This window comes from Balaenoptera borealis (genome assembly GCF_965194805.1).
Source record: "Balaenoptera borealis genome assembly, contig: HAP1_SCAFFOLD_924, whole genome shotgun sequence".
Lineage (NCBI taxonomy): Eukaryota > Metazoa > Chordata > Mammalia > Artiodactyla > Balaenopteridae > Balaenoptera > Balaenoptera borealis.
The window spans coordinates 54,784-69,019 of record NW_028123282.1 but is presented as its reverse complement, the minus strand read 5'-3'; the positions used below and the strand labels follow the sequence as shown (position 1 = coordinate 69,019).

Genomic DNA, 14,236 nt, shown 5'->3' with positions numbered 1-14,236 from the left:
TGGGGTGAGTAGTTGGCAAGGGCTGGTCACGTGGGGGAGGCAGGGTTGCCTTTATGGGGCCTGGGCTTGTCAGGGAAATGAGTCTTGTGCTAATAAAGGGAACCAGGAGGTGGTTTGTGTAGAGGTTAGGGCGCGGTCTCCGGGACAGGCTGTCTGGGTTCAAACCCCGGCTCTGACACTTACTGGATATGAGACCTCAGGCATGGACCCTAGCCTCTCTGAATGTCTGTGTCCTCTTCGGTAAAATAACAACAGAACGGGCGGGCAGGCTGAGGAGAGGACAGAGCGTGGCACGGCCTGCCCGCCTGGGCCACGGGGAGAAGGTCGGGGCGCCGCCCGCGCCCTCGTTCTGCTGCCTGGCGTCCTTTGTGGAGGCAGGGCTCCCAAGGAGCTCAAAGGCCAGGGAAGGACACACGGGACGGTCCAGAGCCACCCTACCGCTCCAGTGGTGCAGCACCCTCTCTGAATTCCTACTGCCACCAAAACACATCCCTAAGGCCTTTGGGAAGAATTGCTAGGACCCAGGAAGGCGGCCCCTTGCTGTGGTCCAGACTTCAGCAGCTGCCGATGACCAGAGGGAGCCAGCCGGCCGGCCGTGAGCAGGAGGACAGGACACGGGGACAGGGACAGCCACAGCCGGGCTTCCCGCAGCTGTGCCCACCGCCAGAACCAGCTCCAGCCAGTCACAGCCCCCGAGATGCCAAACAGAGACGGGCGAGAGGCCGGCAGGAAACTGACACCCCCTCACTGGAGAGCCTGCCCGGTCGGGGTGCGGGGCACCATCCCCGTCTGAACTCACCCCACAGCTCAGCCGTCTCCCAGTGACCCAGACGTGTCACCACGGCCCCAGGGCTGATCCCCGACCAAGGTCAGAACTCCCCCCAGTGTGACGGCCCCCATGCCACTCCTGTGGTGGAAGGGACGGCAGGCAGAGACCAGGAGTAGAGTCTTTTTTATTAATGGCTGCGTTTTCAAAGAACCGTTTTGTTACCAGGAAAGCTCCCCAGGAAGGGATTGCATTAGTGCAACAAGGGGGAGCCTTGATGCCAGGCTTTCCAGACACTTCCAGGTGGAGACTTTTGGCCTAGGCCGGCCGCCGGGGACTCGGGGGCTGGGAGGACACACGGCCCCTCCCCCGCCCCGACGGGGCGCTAAGGCACCCGGCCCGCCTGGGGGGGCAAAACCCCGTGCCGTCAGCAGGCCGGCGGCTTGCAGCCCTCAACCTGCAGCCCTTTGCTCAGGAGGAAGGCGTCCTGCATGGGGTCACAACCCAGGAAGAGCTTCACCATGCCCTTGGCATCCTCGGAGCCCCCTGGCCTCAGAATGCAGCTTCTGTAGTCCATGGCAACCTGAGGAGAGGGGGCGGGGCTGCAGGAGGGTGGAGCACCCCCTTCACGGAGGGTGTGGGTGTGGCCACCTCTGCTGTGACTCAACAAAGGGCAGGGGAGCAGGGGGTTCTGGGCAGGGCCCTCAGAGCCTGGCAGGCCCAGGCCAAGGACCTCCGTGTTGGTCTGCACGGCAGGCCGGCCTCTCACCTTGCCACTCAGGACGCCCTCCTGCTTGAAACGAGTGTGTGGACCGTGTCCGCGGAGTACACCTCGCTGCACAGGTAGCCATAGGACTGGGCGTCGTAGCTTCCTGCCAGGTGGCCGAAGGTCGCAGGCAGGTGGGTCCCTGGGACACATGCGGAGAGGCTCCTGCCCGGCCCCCTGGCCGCTCCGTGCCCCTTCCCCAGAGCCCAGAGCTTGGGGCCTCAAAGCAGCCCTGTCTGAGTCCCCTGCCACTAGAGGGAGTATTGGCCCAACACTTCTAGAAAACGGGGACCTTGCGGGCAACTCAGTGGAGGGACACAAATCAATCTTTGCCGACTTTCTGCTGAAGCTCACGAGGGTTCACCCCTAAGCCTCTTACAGGGACAGCTGCCCGAGGCTCCGAGGGATGAGTCAGGGCTCGCCCTCCAGCACGGGGAGAGCGCGGGTTAAAGCGCTCACGAGGGAGTGAACTGCGTCTCCGCACCGACACGCTCGGGCAAACCTCGTCGACGCGTTCCGTCCAGGGTATGAAGCCCTCTCCTGCCTCTTCCAGGCTCTCCAGAAAGCACGTGCAGATACGCCCAGCCCACCCTCGGACTCCGCGGGCCACAGCTGGAGGGACCAGCCCAGGAACCCAGGCAGGAAGAGGCCAGAGGTCAGCGAGCCTCGACCAGAGCCCGTCAGTCGGTCCCCCTTCACACACCACCAGAGGATCCTCTTGACCTGGGCAGTAGCCGCCAACCGACCGCTAAGGTGGGCCCGGCGTGCGCTTGGCTACCTGGCGTGGCTGGGACCCCGAGGATCTCCTGGCAGAGGCGGGCATTGTCCTAGGCCGGGTCCGAGGGCGTCTGCGTGTGCAGGGCCTGGTCCACCTTGGCCAGGACGATCTGGCGCAGGTTGAAGAGGCCTGGAGGGCGGGAGGAAGGAGACGGGGGCGCTGGCACTGTGTCCAGGCCGCGCTTTCCAGCCGGGCGGTCCGGGAGCCCCTTTCCTTTCCCTCGGCCCGGCCGCACGGGGGTTGGCCAGCCGGGACTTGATGAGCTTGTCCAGCAGCTCCTGGGGGACGGCGCTGCTCGTGCCCCGCCGAGACTGGCAGCAGCGCCAGGGCTTCACAGGGCGCGGCGCTCCCGGCCCCAGAGCCTACCCTCTGGTTCTCATCCCCGGCTGTCACCAGAGTCGCAGGCAACGTGCCCTTCTTTTCGTTTGTCTTTTTTCCGGCCCTCGACCACGCAAAGGTGTGAAGCCCTGCCACTCGCTGCCACGTGGATGCACCGTGAGAACACGGTGCTCAGCGAGAGAAGTCAGACACAGAAGGACACACAGGGTGTGACCCCACTGAGGGGAAACGTCCAGAACAGGTAGATCCACAGAGTCAGAGTGGGTTCCTGGTTGTCAGGGACAGGGGAGGGGAGGGAATGATAACTAAGGGCGTGAGGGACCTTTTTGGGGTGAGGGAAATGTTCCAGAACAGGGCAGTAGTGACGGCTGCACAGCTCAGTAAAGTGTCCCCACGCGCTCCGGTTGCAGTCTGTGAGAGCATCGCTCTCAGGACGAAGGGCTGACTGCAGGAAGACTGAACGAGCACTGGGTCCTGGGCCCAGACGCTCATCTGGGGACCCCCCCCCCACATTGGGAAGTCACTGGGACTTGCTGAGCCTCCACCGAGACTGGCAGCAGCCCCAGGGCCTCACAGGGCGTGGTGCTCCCGGCCCCAGAGCCTAACCTCTGGTTCTCATCACTCATCACTCACCAGCCTTGCATGCAACGTTCCTTTCTTCTATTTTGTCTTTTTTAAAGGCAACTCTTGAATACCTGTATTTAACATGCAGGGAACCAGTCCTGACTCCTTGATCTGGGACTTCCAGCCTCCAGAGTCTCGAGGACATCCACTTCCGTTGTTTACGCGCCCAGTGCGTGGGGTTTGATGATGGAAACTGACACCGAGGGCGTCTCCTCGTGCGGGGTGACATCAGCGGAAGAATCCCGTGGCGAGGGCCTGCCTGAGGACCACGGGAGAGCCCGGGCCCTCCCCGCCCCCTGCCTTCAGCCCCTCGCCCGCACCCTCCTGGGAGCGGAGCTGGTGCATCGCTTGCCAGAACTCATGGAAGTAGGTCTCCAGCTCATCATGCTGGAACAGGGAGGGCGGGTTGGGCGTAGGCTTGGTGAAGTTGGCCACCATGGCCGCGATGGCAATCTGGCGCCTCCCGTCCTGCTGCAGGCAGCCCGGCTGCAGGCCAAAGCAGGCCATGTGCCCGGACTTCCCTTCCCTGGGGAGGGACGCGGGTGAGGCCCCGCTACCACAGAGGAGCCCCGGCCCACGGCCGACAGGTTCCCCCACGCATGCACCGAGGGTAGAGGTCCAGGTAGAACTTGCTGATGGATGACCTTGCCCGAGGCCACGTCCCGGACCGTGTAGAGCCTCACATCTTCATCTTCGTGACGCATGTTGGCGCCTTCCTCCAGGTCGAAGGTCAGCCCCAGCAGCTCCTGGGAGATGCCCAGCCGCCCGCGCGTGACCACCTGCATGGGGAAGGACTCATTGAGCAGGTACTGGTCCACGTGGTAGCGCGTCTCCTCCCCCTGGTTCATGTAGTAGCGCAGGTCCTAGACGTTGATGGGCCCATCAAAGTGCAGGCCCCGCCTCTGGCACTCAGCCTTCTTTAGCTCCAGGATCAGGGCCGCTCCTGCTCCCCGAGGGGCTTCAGCTTCTGGGCCAGCTCATCTGCGGGCGGAGGGGAGAGGCTCAGCTATGTCCCTGTGGCAGCCGCCCAGCCGCCCCCCACCCCACGCCCCTCGAGGCAGAATGAAGGGTTGGGGAAGGCGACCCCCAAGGGCTGACACAGTGGGGTCTCAGGCAGCACCACGTCCAGTCAAGGTCCACCTGACCCCCGTCCCCACTGGGACTCGGGGAGGCGGGGTTACCTAGGAAAGTGGCCACCACCTGGCTGGTCTTGGCCATGTTCATCTCCAGCACAGAGTCGGCACGCGTGCTGAATCCCAGCAGGCGGGACTTCTGAGCCTGCAGCCTTACCAGCTCCCCGAGGATCGTGCAGTTCTCCTGGAACCCAGAGACAGCCAGCGCTGGGGACCGTGGGCCACGCCCTCCCCACAGGCCCCGGGCCAGGTCTCTGTGGGTGGGAGGGCTCTCAGGCCACTGGCGGGCACATCCAAACCCCCTCCCTCCTCCTCCTGGCCTGGATTTCTAGACACTTTGGTGCTGTCCTAACATGTGGTCTTTATGAACACAGGTCCTTTTGGAACCAGAAACGGCGTGAACCATGATGAGCTCTAAGGCCAAGGGCAGGAAGAAATGTGACCAGGCTCTCCAGGAGCCACCCAGGGGCCTCCCCGGGCTCAACAATACAAACTTGGCTGCCGTGCAGACAGCAGCTCATCCCCACGGCGCCCGAACACCCAGCCCCTGGACGGCGAGAGACCTGTTGCTGCAGGTGCCCCGTGGTTGGCTGGTGAGGCCTGGCCCCAGGCGTACGCCACCTTCTCTGGGGCCACCTCTCTGGGTCTGCGGTGGGGTTCTCCTGGGAGCCCCCAGTCACCACAGGACCAACGTGGCCTGTCTGCAGCCCAAGAAGGTGGGGACACAGGTCTGTCCCCCGTGGACATCACCCGCGAGGCCGAGCAAGCACCAGTGGTGTCTGCGGGGAAGATGAAGGGCTCATGCACAGCCCCCATCTACTGAAGATGCTAAACGGGAGAAGCACAGACTGCAGCCACATGCGGTATGGACCAAACGCAAGTGTCCTTGCAGGAACCGATGTCTGAATGTCGAGGCTGTTCCCGGGCCACAGTGAGAAGGCCCAGGCCCCACGCAAGGCACAGAGAGGGGATGGGGGGAACATCTGCGAATCTGAGCTCATCGGGCATCACCCCAGAAGGAGAGGGAGAGAGCCAGAAGGAGATACGGAGGGAGAGGGAGAGAGAGGGAGGTACAGACGTCTCTCCTTTCCCTGGGGGTTCTCTAGTGCAGCCAAGCCTGAAAACCACTGCATTTCGGGAGATGGGTCCTCGTGGAAAAGTTAAATAGTAGCTCATGGCATTATCGACACATATTAAAATGGCCCCAAATCTTGGGGAGTCAGGGAGGGGAGCTGGCGGCTGCCTCGTAAACGAGGAGAGATTGGGCGTCAGAGGAGGTGCCTGCCTCCACCACCTCCGCCGCCGCCGCCCCCCCCCAGGGCCCCGCAGACTTCATCTCCCAGCTGTGGTCCTGGGCTGGAAGGCAGCGGGGAGGTCAGGCCGTCCCAAGCATCAACGTTGACTTCAGGGCTGATCTGAAAGGCGCCTGGTGTTTGTTGAAGCAGAAAAAAGAGAAAGCAGTGGGCAGAGGATGGGAGGGGGAGGGAGCCCCCATCAGCCCTTCTCCCTGTCTCCCTCTCTGTCTCCCTCCCTCCCTCCCTCCCTCTACCTCCCTGCCTCTCACTCTCCCTCCATCTCTCCCTCTGCCTCTCTCCCTCCCTCTCTCCCTGTCCCTCTTGCCCTGTCCTGTCCCTCTCTCCCTCCCTCCATCCCTGTCTCTCTTTCCCTGTCCCTCTCTCCCTCTCCCTCTATCCGTCCCCCCTCCCTTTCCCCGTTTCCATCTCCCTCTCTGCCTCCCTCTTTCCCTGTCCCTGTTTCCCTGCTCTGCTCTCCCTCTCCCTCTCCCTCTCTCCCTGTCCCCCTTTCCCTGTCCCTGTTTCCCTGTTCCGCTCTTCCTATACCTCTTTCCCTCTCCCTCTCTCCCTCTCGTGCTCCCTCTCCCTCTCCCTCTCCCTCCACCTCCTTCCCTCTCCAGAGAGGGAAGGAGGTGGAGGGAGAGGGACAGGGAGCAGGAGAGGGAGGGGGGAGAGGGAGAGAGGGATAGAGGGAGGGAGAGGGACAGGGAGCAGGAGAGGGAGGGGGAAGAGGGAGAGAGTGATAGAGGGAGGGAGGGAAAGACAAAGACATCTCTCCCTCCCTCCCTCTATCCCTCTCTCCCTCCCTCTCTCCCTCCCTCTCTCCCTCTTCCTCGCTCCCTCTCCTCCCTCTCCCTCCGTCTCTCCATCTCCCTCACTCCCTCCCAGAGACAGAGAGATGAAGAGGCAGAGACAAGGGAGAGGGAGAGAGGGAGAGGGAGAGAGAGGGGGAGAGAGGGAGAGACGGAGAGAGGGAGAGAGAGAGAGGTCTCTTCCTCCCTTTCCCTCTCTCCTCCTTCTCTCCCTCTCTCCCACTCTCCCTCTTCCCTCTCCCTCCCTCCCCCCTCCCTCTCTCCCTCTCCCCCTCTCCCTCGTCTCTCCCTCTCCCTCCATCTCTCCCTCTCTGGGAGGGAGTGAGGGAGAGGGAGAGACGGAGGGAGAGGGTGAGACAGAGGGAGGGAGAGGGAGAGAGGAAGAGAAAGGGCGAGGGAGGGAGAGGGAAGGAGGACGAGACGTCTCTCCCTCTCCGTCTCCCTCCCCCTCCCTCTCTCCCTCTCCCTCCCTTCCTCTCCCTCTCCCTCTCCTAGAGGGAGGGAGGGAGAGGGAGAGACAGAGGGAGAGGAGAGGGGGAGTCGGAGAAGGAGGTAGGGAGAGGGAGAAGGCGAGAGGGTGCCTGCTTCCCTCTCTGTCTCCCTCCCTCCCTCCCTCCCTCTCCGTGTCCCTGTCTCCCCCCTCTCCCTCTCCCTCTCCCTCTGTCTCTCCCTCTCTGGGAGGGAGAGAGGGAGAGGGAGAAGGAGGGAAAGTGATGGAGGGAGGGAGAGGGAGAGAGGGTGAGGGAGAGAGGGAGAGAAGGAGGAGAGAGGGAGAGGGAGGGAGGAAGAGAGCTCTCCCTCTCTCCCCCCTCTCTCTCCCCCTCCCTCTCTCCCTCTCCCCCTCTCCCTTGTCTTTGCCTCTCCCTCCGTCTCTCCCTCTCTGAGAGGGAGTGAGGGAGACGGAGAGACGGAGGGAGAGGGAAAGGGAGGAGAGGGAGGGAGGGAGGGAGAGATGTTTCCTCCCTCCCTTTCCTCCCTCTTCTCCCTCTCCCTCTCCCTCTCCGTCTAACTCTCCCGCTCCCTCCATCTCTCCATCTCCCTCACTCCCTCCCAGAGGGAGAGGGGAGGGAGAGAAGGAGAGGGAAAGAGGAGAGGGAAGAGGGAGAGGAAAGAGGCAGAGGAAAGAAGCAGAGGGAAGAGGCAGAGAGGGAAGAGGGAGAGAGGGAGAGGGAGAGAGAGGGGGAGAGAGGGAGAGACGGAGAGAGGGAGAAAGAGAGAGGTCTCTTCCTCCCTTTCCCTCTCTCCTCCTTCTCTCCCTCTCTCCCACTCTCCCTCTTCCCTCTCCCTCTCTCCCCCCTCCCTCTCTCCCTCTCCCCCTCTCCCTCGTCTCTCCCTCTCCCTCCATCTCTCCCTCTCTGGGAGGGAGTGAGGGAGAGGGAGAGACAGAGGGAGGGAGAGGGTGAGACAGAGGGAGGGAGAGGGAGAGAGGAAGGGAAAGGGCGAGGGAGGGAGAGGGAAGGAGGGCGAGACGTCTCTCCCTCTCCGTCTCCCTTCCCCTCCCTCTCTCCCTCTCCCTCCCTTCCTCTCCCTCTCCCTCTCCTAGAGGGAGGGAGGGAGAGGGAGAGACAGAGGGAGAGGAGAGGGGGAGTCGGAGAAGGAGGTAGGGAGAGGGAGAAGGCGAGAGGGTGCCTGCTTCCCTCTCTGTCTCCCTCCCTCCCTCCCTCCCTCTCCGTGTCCCTGTCTCCCCCCTCTCCCTCTCCCTCTGTCTCTCCCTCTCTGGGAGGGAGAGAGGGAGAGGGAGAAGGAGGGAAAGTGATGGAGGGAGGGAGAGGGAGAGAGGGTGAGGGAGAGAGGGAGAGAAGGAGGAGAGAGGGAGAGGGAGGGAGGAAGAGAGCTCTCCCTCTCTCCCCCCTCTCTCTCCCCCTCCCTCTCTCCCTCTCCCCCTCTCCCTTGTCTTTGCCTCTCCCTCCGTCTCTCCCTCTCTGAGAGGGAGTGAGGGAGACGGAGAGACGGAGGGAGAGGGAAAGAGAGGAGAGGGAGGGAGGCAGAGGGAGGGAGGGAGGGAGAGACGTCTCCTCCCTCCCTCTCCTCCCTCTTCTCCCTCTCCCTCTCCCTCCAACTCTCCCGCTCCCTCCATCTCTCCATCTCCCTCACTCCCTCCCAGAGGGAGAGACGGAGGGAGAGGCAGAGACAGGGGAGAGGGAGAGAGGAAGAGGGAGAGAGAGGGGGGAGAGAGGGAGAGTGAGAGAGGGGGAGGGAGAGAAGGAGAGGGAAAGAGGAGAGGGAAGAGGGAGAGGAAAGAGGCAGAGGAAAGAGGCAGAGGGAAGAGGGAGAGGAAGAGGGAAGAGGGAGAGAGGAGAGAGGGAGATAGGGAGAGGAAAGAGAGAGGGAGAGGGAGGGAGAGGGAGAGAGGGAGGGAGAGAGGAAGAGACAGAGGGAGAGACAGAGAGGGAGTGGGAAAGAGGTAGAGGGAGAGCGGAACAGGGAAAGAGGTACAGGGAGAGAGGGAGGCAGAGAGGGAGGAGAGGAAGCAGGGAGAAAAGAGAGAAAGAACACACCGTCTACATTTCTGTCAAATGACACCGGGGATCCTTACACAACCAGGAGAAAGTAACACAGGGAGGCTCTTTCTCAGCTGGAACTGGAACTGCAGACGGGGCCAAACACCACCAGGCTGGCCACACGTGTCCAGCCGCCGCTCCAGCCCCGTCAGCCGTGAGTCCGGTCACCAGGGCTCTGAGTGTCTGCTCCAGGGAGCTGGGGTTCACCCTCTCACCCGGGAGGCCGGGCCAAGAGAGCAGGGCCCCGGGCTGGACACATAGGGGAAAACGCATCCCCACAGGACAGCTTGTGCGAGCAGATTCAGCTACCAGATTCTAGAGGCCCGGGACCACCCTGTGGCCCGTGAAACCCAGGAGCCACGAGGGTCTTGCAACGTGATTCCTGTCCGTTGGACTGTAAAGTTTGTGTAGGGAATCTTGGAAACAGTGGTAACAAGGCTGAATTGGAACGAGCTTTAGGCTATTATGGACCACTCTGAAGTGTGTGGGGTGCTAAAAACCCTCCCGGCTTCGCTCTCGTTGAATGTGAAGATCCCCGAGATGCAGCCGATGCTGTCCGAGAACTAGATGGGAGAACACTATGTGGCTGCCGAGTAAGAGTGGACCTGTCGAATGGGGAAAAGAGAAGTCGAAATCGTGACCGCCTCCTTCTTGGGGTCGTCGCCCTCGAGATGATTATGGGAGGAGGAGTCCTCCACCTCCCACACATCTCCAAGATGGAGAGCCTTCTCCGTCAGCCAGAGCAGGTCCCTTTCTAGATATAGGAGAAGAGAGAGATCCCTGTCCCAAGAGAGAAATCACAAGCCGTCCCGATCTTTCTCTAGGTCTCCTAGCCGATCTAGGTCAGATGAAAGGAAATAGAAGACCACTTTGCAAGAGGAGTGGTGTACAGGCAATAACTTCATTTGGCAGGAGTATGTACAGAAAATTCAAGTTTTGTTTGAGACTTCCGAAGCTTGGTGCACTTTTTAAATGTTTTAGTTGTTCACATTTGTTTGTCTCTTGGGACAGTGACACATAAAGGTGTCATTCTCTATGGTTTGAAATGGGTCCTGGGAGGCATGTAATATGAAGAATTGTTACCTTACAATGTTCCCTTAAGCAAAATTGAACTTGCTTTGAATTTTTGGTCTTGCCTAGACTGATAATAAAACTCTAACTCCTGCCCACCTAAAGTGTGATGTTTACTATTATGGAAACAACACTGGCAAACATTGAAAAGACTTTCTGTAGCTGGGATATGGTATGCAGCTGTAGTTAAGCAAGCAGTCTTTAAAAGGTGCTGTGAACCCAAGCCAGCAGGTAAAAATGAAAGCCGCACCCTTACCCTAGATTAGAGGTTTAAAAATTCCACTAGTCTTCACACCGGACAAGAGATTGTCCAGGGAGTTTAAAATCTAAGAAGTTTCAAGGAAGTTAGTTTACCTTTGAGTTAGGTCATACGTCCCCTCTGTGATTGCTGTACATGAATACATAGCTCTTTGTAATATTTTTTGGAAATTTGAGATTATCAAGATACCAATGTCCTGCCAGATTAAGAGTATATTGTAGAGCTGAACTTTGAGTTACTGTGCAATTTTTTTTTTCATGCTGTCATTTGTAATATGTTTTGTGAGAATCCTTGGGATTAACGTTTTGGTTGCAAAAGAAAAAAAGAAAAGAAAAGAATCCGCCTGCCAATGCAGGGGACACAGGTTCAAGCCCTGGTCCGGGAAGATCCCAGGTGCCGCAGATCAACTAAGCCCGTGGGCCACAACTACTGAGCCTGCACTCTAGATCCTGGGAGCCAGAACTACTGAGCCCCCGTGCCACAACTACAGAAGCCCACACGCAACGAAGACCCAACGCAGCAAGAAAAAAAAGATGATACTGGCCAGGTGATCAAGGGTAAAATCGTTTGTCATAAGTCCCGTTGATGGTGTGTATCCTTGATGTGACCTGAGGAGAATGGCATTTTTATCTCTGTTTGGGTCTTCCGCCCCAAACCCCATAACTCCAGACCAACCATAAGAAAACATCAGAAAACAAACAGACTAACAAATTGAGGGACAAAACACCTGACCAGTCCTCCTCAAAACTTTCAAGGTATCAAAACCCAGCGACGTCTGAGAAATGTCACAGCCCAGAGGAGACTGGGACAGAAAAAGGATGTTAGGGGAACACTAGGGAAATTCTAATAAAGTGTGGACTTTAGTTAATAACAATGTATCCATCTTGGTTCCTTAGTTGGATAAACATGTCACACTAAGGTACTAATGAGTTGGAAATAGGGGTACTGGGTCAGGGTCCACGGCACTCTGTACACTCTGTACAGATCTTTGCAACTTTTTTGTAACTCTAAGCTCTTGTAAAATTAAGCGAGTACTGAACAGAGCTAAGAATGTTATTTCCCTGATTTGAACATGCCTGAGTTTCTTTTCATGGTCACATTTTTGCTATTTGGATGTGTCTTGGAATCAGTAGCAAAGGAGAGTTGCCAGCCCCTGGGAAGATGTGGGTGGTTCGCAGGTGGCTTGCTCTGGAGCTGAAGACCACGGTGGGAAGTCTGCAGCCTCGGGCTGCACTTAGAAACATGGGAGGGGATGGGCTAGCTCAGTTAGGGATGGAACCTATAAATAAAACTTTTTTCTTTTCCGTTATGGCTTATCACAGGATACTGAATATAGTTCCCTGTGCTAGACAGTAGGACGTTGTAGTTTATCCATCCTATATTTAATAGTTTGCATCTGCTAACCCCAAACTCCCAATCCAACCCTCCCTCACTGTTTCTCCCCCTTGGCAACCACAAGTCTGTTCTCTATGTCTGTGAGTCTGTTTTTGTTTTGTAGACGAGTTCATTTGTGTCGTATTTTAGATTTCACATATAAGTGAGATCATATGATATTTGTCTTTCTCTTCTGACTTACTTCACTTAGTATGATAATCTCTAGGTCCATCCACGTTGCTGCAAATAGCATTATTTCATTCTTTTTATGGCTGAATAAGATTCCATTGTATATATGTACCACATCTTCTTTATCCATTCATCCATCAGTGGACATTTAGGTAGCTTCCATGTCTTGGCTACTGTAAATAGTGCTGCAATGAACGTTGGGGTGCATGTATCTTTCTTTCTTTCTTCTTTCCTTCTTCCTTTCTTCCTTTCTTTCTCTCTCTTTCTTTCTTTCTTTCTTTCTCTCTCTTTCTCTCTTTCTCTCTTTCTTTCTTTCTTTTTTCTTTCTTCTTTTATTGTCACACGGCATGTGAGATCTTAGTTCCCTGACCAGAGATGGAACCCACGCCCCCTGCACTGGAAGCATGGATTCTTAACCACTGGACCACCAGGGAAATGCCAGGGGTGTATGTATAGTTTTGAATTAGAGTTTTCTCCGGATCTATGCCCGGGAGTGGAATTGTGGGACCCTATGGCAGCTGTATCTGTTCCTGCACGCCTCACATCAACCACCTGCACTCCAATCCTTGCTCTCAACGTCATCTTCAGGGAACCCAACCTGCGACAGGGACCTTGACAAGAAGAAATGGCTCAGGGAAAAGCTACCTGCACAGGGAGGAGATAGAGACCATCGCCCCTGGGGTGCGGAGGGGAGAGTGGGTGCAGAGGTTTGTCATTTCACCCCCGATACTCATCTCAGCCCTCGTGGCTGCCCCACTCTAGGTCACCTCGGGATACAGAGGTGACCCGGTTAGAGTCCCTGCCTGTGCAGGAATCGGGGCACCAGCGGGTCTGAATAATATTAGTGCAGGGTCTCCCCCGTGGCACTGGGGTTATTCGGGGCGGGTCATCCTCTGCTGAGGGCCCCTCCTGGGCACTGTGTGGGGTTTAGCAGCATCCCTGGCCTCACCCATTTGATTCCAGGGGCCCTCCCTCCCAGTTGTGACAACCACAGATTTTCCCCACACATCACGGAAGAACTGGGTGAGGCGGGGGCAGGATGGCTCTGGGCGAGGACAGCTGTGTTGAAGCAACCAGCCTGGCCCAGGGCAAGGTCTGCCCCAATCCCGTCAGCGCCTGCATTTAGAACTGCCCCTTTCCTCTCCCACCTCCCCTGCCCTGCAGTGGTCTCCGAGACATCATCCCCATGTAATAAATCACACCTTCTCAGTTTACTGTTTGCTGCCCTCGCTAGAACGTGAGCTGTTTGAGGACAGGGATGCTGTTATGTCCCCAGCACCTAGAAGAGTGTCTGCTGTGTAGTAGATGCTTCATAAATACTTGCTGAATAAAGGAGTTGAATAAAGGGATGAGTGGATGAATGAATGAAGGTTACAATGGAAGGAGGGGGGAGATTCCCTTTCTGGCTCTCGGGGGTTGGGAGATCAAGTGAAAGATCTGTCCTAAATAGGCTGACCAGCCTTCTGGGGTTCCCCGGGACTGAGAGTTTCCCCAGAGTTCCAGCGCTCAAACCTGAGCGGTCCTGGGCAAACTGGGGGCGGGTGTTGGTCACCCTATCTAAACACAGTAACAATTCCAGCTGCAATAGCAATGGCCAATGACCTCTACGGTCTTATTGACCATGCACAGTTCTCTACCTGGCGGGGAAGGGTGGGCCGGGATTGGAATTCTGGTGATCCAGGGCGGGTGAGGGCACACCCCGGGCTTGTGGAGGGGAGTCCAGGAAGGTTCTGGAGGAAGTGACAGTGACACAGGAGGGAGGGAGGAGTCTAAGGAAGAACATCCCACATGACAACCTGTGCCAATGGCCCTGGGCCCAAGGTCACACCTGACCAGGGCTTGCTTTTTTTTTTTCTAATTTACTTTTCCCCACATGGATATGCAATTGTCCTAATGCCATTTATTGAAAACTCCTTAATTTCCCCACTTTCTATCATATCAAGTTCTCATATATCTGTTTCTGGACCTTTTTTCTATACCATAGAGCTATGCGTCCCATCCTTACACCACTAGGGCTGTTTCATCACTATAACTTTATTTATTCATTTTGTTTTGGCCGTGCTGTGTGGCATGTGGGATCTTATGTCCCTGACCAGGGATCGAACCCGCGTCCCCTGCAGTGGAAGCTCGGAGTCTTAATCACTGGACCTCCAGGGAAGTCCCCAGGGCTTGCTTTGACATCCATGGAATGGTGGCAGGTGGGCACGGGGAGCAGCTGTCTGTGAGCCATCCTGGGTAGAAATGCAGGGTGGAGGGGAGGACAGATGGAGCTGGAGGGGAAGAAGCGGAGGAGGGAGGGAGGAAGGGAGGGAGGCCGGGGGAGAGACAG

At 57.7% G+C, this 14,236-nt stretch overlaps 1 pseudogene across 1 annotated transcript; it reads right to left on the bottom strand.

Annotated features, from left to right (window-relative positions):
- Positions 1-1,119: 1,119 nt before the first annotated feature.
- LOC309621716 (thimet oligopeptidase-like) lies at positions 1,120-13,906 on the bottom strand (annotated as a pseudogene). Its single transcript has 8 exons — positions 13,895-13,906; positions 4,455-4,590; positions 3,879-4,254; positions 3,604-3,799; positions 2,546-2,588; positions 2,311-2,439; positions 1,536-1,674; positions 1,120-1,349 (listed from the first exon to the last, which is right to left on the bottom strand). The product of its transcript is annotated as a thimet oligopeptidase-like (transcript).
- Positions 13,907-14,236: the final 330 nt, after the last annotated feature.